Source organism: Pimephales promelas, chromosome 10, assembly GCF_988280905.1.
Source record: "Pimephales promelas chromosome 10, fPimPro1.hap1.1, whole genome shotgun sequence".
NCBI classification, from domain to species: Eukaryota; Metazoa; Chordata; class Actinopteri; order Cypriniformes; family Leuciscidae; genus Pimephales; species Pimephales promelas.
This window is the reverse complement of record NC_142778.1, coordinates 20,977,389-20,982,257: the sequence shown is the minus strand read 5'-3', so window position 1 is coordinate 20,982,257 and position 4,869 is coordinate 20,977,389. Positions and strand designations below refer to the sequence as shown.

Here is a 4,869-nt window from a genome sequence, read left to right as displayed (position 1 = left end):
CTGTATAGTACTGTAAAAAACAAAAAAAATGTTAAGGACAATATTTTGTTACGGGTTAAACAACCCCAAAAATGATCAAATTGATAATTGGAATTAATATTTACAATAACGAGAAACATTAGAGAGCGCATTAGCACATCTAAGCACATATTGCATCCAAAGATTGGTTTATTGCATACAGTAATTGCTGCAACTGTCTGCAATTTGAGGCCCTTATTCAAATGTAGCCAAGAGGAAAACCAAACTATGTGGAAGTGTTTCCTCTAGCAGTGTCTGTGACATACATCCGAGAGTTCTCATCTGTGTACTGGGAGTTGATTCCCAGCTGGGCAGACATGCTCACAAGGTGGACTATTTTACCCTGAAATACTCTTCAATATCCCTTGGTAATCTTAACAGCATGGAATTTCCCCTATACAAACCCTTTAGAGACAGAAAAAATGAAGATTAAATGAGAAAAGTGAGCGAGTGAGATTGAGATTAGGGAATGTAAAAGAAAAGAGGTATCAGTGCACACATAAGATGCATTTGAGTTGTTGAAAGCTGAAAACTCACAAACTTCAAAGAGCATTTGCATATTCATTCCACTAAATGATATGCTAATCCACTTGATTTGCATCCCGGTGACCTCCTGTTGCGAAACGCTTCATGCTTAGATTCTCCGAATGAAAGAACAGAAAACAGAACAGAAGGGAAAACAACTTGTTGGGGCCCAGCGGACAGGCTTGCGTGTCTCTGGAAGCGGAGGATCATAAGGGACATAAAAGCGCACTTGTGATCTTTGAATGGCAAGAAATAAAAGGCACATCAGAGCTGAAGAGCAGCGACAAGAAAACGCTATAGAAAGTTACTGTGGCGCGCTGTACAGATGTGAATGCTGAAGTAAACGAAGTGCATGACACGTCAGAAATCATTTCTACTTCTCAGTCATCAAAGAGAGCACATGGATCCAAAGTAGAGCGACAGAATGAGGGATGTAAAGAGAAAAAGGGTTGAAGAGTTAGAGAGGGAGGGAGGGTGTGTGGGGGGAAGAACATGACACAAAGTGGCGAATGAACACGGTGGTTTTGCGAGGTTGGCACGGTGCCATCCACTCAGCGCCGGTGCCAAAGAGGGCGTGTAGGCAGGGTGGCATTACAGAGGAGAGAGGAGGAGAGACAGATAACGAGAGAAAAGAGAGGCATCATCCAGCTGCCAATTCTCCAAACGAGATGTTGCCGAGCATTGGATTCAAAAGTTTGGGCTCTTTGAAGATCCATCCGCCAGCTCGACAGCATGGCAACTGTGTGAGTATGCGATGCCTCATTCAATACATTGCGATAAACTGACGTGGTGTCTCCTAACAAACCTTTTATCCTCTTATTGTTTCAGAAAATCGCAAAACCCTTCGCCAAAACCTCGTCATTTCGATTCCCTCAGGCTACGCCATCCTGCTGCATTTCGCCGTCTCCTTTGTGACCGTGCCAGGCTCCAAGTAGGCACATCCCCCAGAGAGCCAGCAGCACATGCCCCGGTGTCGATGCCACTCGACGCGGGTATGATGGCATCTGCCTCGTATTAATGGAGATATGCGACTTGTCTTGTTATTCTCGTTGGCACGCACAAACCTTCGGCAGCGTGCCAGGATCTCTGCGCCGCCGCTGGGAAGCTGGCGGTGGCTTGGGAATGGCAGAGTGCCAGCATGTTCCTGCAGCCCCCGACGCGTGCCACTTGGCAAAGACAAAGAGCCCTAGGGACGAAACACAAAACAAGATTGAAAAACACAGTGATCCGACAGCTTAATTAACACTTGCAGAGTTTGTTGGGTTAATTAGTGTGACAGATTTGGTGAGGAGGAATGTGGCAGGAACACTTGTGTGAACAAAAGTGATGGGCAAACCAGACTGAAGGAATGTCGACGGAAGTCAGAGAGCCAGCAGTTATGCCAACATTGCTTAACATTCAAGGATAAATGAAAAGAAAAGGAAGAGTAAAGAAAGTAATGTGAAGTTGGTGGACTGGACAGAAGAAACAACTGAGGATACAAGCAAACAGGGAGGAGCTAAAGAAAAGCACAGGCCTCGACTTAAACAGTGACTCATCAAATCGCAACTATTGTTGTGGTATACGACTTTTTTATCTACTGCAAAAACTCAGCAAGTACTCCGCAGTGGCTTACACAAATATACACTCAGCAGAAGCGAGAGTGAACGTTCATGAGTACGTCGGGAACACCAAAAGGATAAATGACGGCGGGTATTAGCATGGTGAAGTTTACCAGATGGATGCACAACTTTTGAAATCTCTCGGTGTGCAGAGCTTTCCAAGACCAGGGAGAGATTTGTGCTTGAGTACCTGTCCTGAGGATCCACGAAGCTTCCTGTTGAGTCCGAGAGAAAATAATGCCACTCAGAGAGTGAGTGAGAGAATTCGGTCTCTCGCAGGATGTGTTTGACATTGTAGAGGAGTATAAATAATGCAGATTCTCCCCTCCTCTTCCTTCCCGTGCTTTCCCAAGGAACAGATTTACAGACGTTTGTGCATCGAATCTTTCATTGACACCGCTCTCGTTAAGCAACGGAGGATTTGTTCCGAAACGGGCATTGTTTTCAGCGTAACCTTCTATAAACAAGTTCAAATTAGCCGTTAACAACCAAACGAAATGGGACGATTAATGTTGTTTTCTCTTTTTTTTTTGCATTTACATCTTTCTTTGTACCGATTGCGGACAATTATGTACGGATATGCTAATCGTGCTGTATTAATGAGGTTTGTATCGCTGGGATTCTCGTCTTTACTCCTGTGGGGATCTTAATTTTACCTCATCTTTATTATGTAAATGGATTATGCCAAAAACAACTGTGTGCGCACACACACACATACAAACACACACACACACAGTAACACAAAAGGGGGCGAGTCAAAGGAAGAGGGAATAAGGCAACGGTGGGAGGGGGGGATAGCAGAAAATGGAGGATATGCTTCCTTACCAGCTTCAACACCAAAACGCAAGAAACTGCCGAGAAATCTGAAAGGATCTATCAACTCAATGCGTCACATACCAAGATGCAGGACTAATGCGTTGAATTTTCAGTGCTTTTTTATTTCTTCTAGATATTTCTGCTGTAGCAGTCCTGCCATGGAGTGACAGAGCCAAGGATGGGATTTACTAGATGAAAAGAGAGAGAGAGCGAGAGAGAATGGTTAATATCCTGCGCCTAATCACGGCACATGAGATTGGCTGTATGCATATCTCATTTGCATCTCATTAAATTGCTTGTGCACCTGCAGAGAGAGGGGAGAGGGAAAAAAGGACAGCACAACGAGAAATGAGGGTGTTGTTTCAAAAATGCAGACCGTTTCTTAAGCTGTTATTAAATTGCAATGTTTTTTTTAAGTACACTGCACTTAAAAAAAGCTGTTTTGGGTGTTATTTTATATATGTTTTTATATGTTTTCTTAATAGCATGATCTACTAAGATACCACCATGCCACAACTTTGTGGCATTAAATTCTCTCTGGGAGGATAAAATTGAGATTTTAAGATATTGAGACGTAAAACAATCCATATGTTTCATAGTATGTAAAGTCCAGCACTGGCCACCAGTTTAATATATGCATGATTAGTATGCAGCTCTTTGCATTCTTTAATAGAACTCAGGGTGAAGACTATTGTCTCTGATTCCAGGATGTGCCATCTGCCTGGCTGCAGAGACTGGCCTTTCTCTTTGTGTTACGCACAATGGGCTATTCTACACTGGACATCCACACATAACTCAAATAAATCATGCCCGAGCCAACAGGCCACCAGAGGACCGCTGCAATATTTTCCATAAAAGAAAGGAGAAGACTGCATGCGGAGTAGAGGAGAGATTAGGAAAATTAGAAATGTTCCATTACAGAAATAATGACAAACAGTTGGAGGGAAGAAATTGGAAGAACAAGACAAGGAAAAGTGAAAGGAAATGAATACTAATTTAAATTGTACTTAAAATATTACTCACATTCACCTCTTATGCTCTTTTTTTTTATATAAAGTGCAAAACAGCGTCCGACCTCCAGACCCAAGAATGGCCATTCTCCAATGTATGTGACTTTAATGTAATTACTTTCTGACGGATATATTTAAATCTGTATGTAAACACTGGAGCAGCAAGGTCTACGTATGATAGAAATGTCTGCATCGATTACCCGCTATGAATGTGAAATGTTTAATCTCGTTAAAAATCTCATGCCTAAATTAGACTCCCTCAGCAGCTTTTTAAATTGGGCTATCCATCATATATAATGAAGAAGTGACAGAGTGTGTATGCAGGGGGTTCTAATATAAAATTGTTTTAAAATATTCTCATATTAGCTCTGCTCGGGCAAATGGCACCGGCTAGATGTGGTAAACAATAAGACAGAAACCAGAGCCCAGAATAAGCCCTAATCCAAAGCTTTTGTATGAACCGAGTCACAAAGCATTGCTGAGGGACAAACAGTGCTTCAAGGATTTATTCTCTTTCAAGAAACGAAAAGAAAGGGGGGGGAAATAGAAAGAGGGAAAGACATGTGGTGTTGGCCACCACCTGGTGAGATGTCATGTACGATTAAGTGTGTGTTTGTCTGGCACGCTTCTTGCCGTTATCAAGTGCGGGCAGCTCAGCGCAACCACTACGCTGCATACTTTTCTTATGCTAATGACTTCAAATTTGATAGACCCCTCCTCCATTGCAATTGATCTCGGTACACCATCCTGCCCACCTTTTCCTGTAGCATGCCCACCTGTGCCACTTTCTAAATCCTTCGGTAACTCGCCCTAAGCTAACAACTGCTCTACCAGTCTTAAACCACTCACTCTACACAGGGTGTAGGGTCTCGAAATCATATAACAAACCTTTATACACC

At 42.8% G+C, this 4,869-nt stretch overlaps 1 long non-coding RNA gene across 1 annotated transcript; it reads left to right on the top strand.

Annotated features, from left to right (window-relative positions):
* The first annotated feature begins 1,031 nt into the window (after positions 1 to 1,031).
* On the top strand, positions 1,032 to 4,509 carry LOC120464784 (uncharacterized). Its single transcript, XR_005618739.2, has 2 exons — positions 1,032 to 1,286; positions 1,372 to 4,509. It is a non-coding gene; the product is annotated as an uncharacterized LOC120464784 (long non-coding RNA).
* The last annotated feature ends 360 nt before the right edge of the window (positions 4,510 to 4,869 follow it).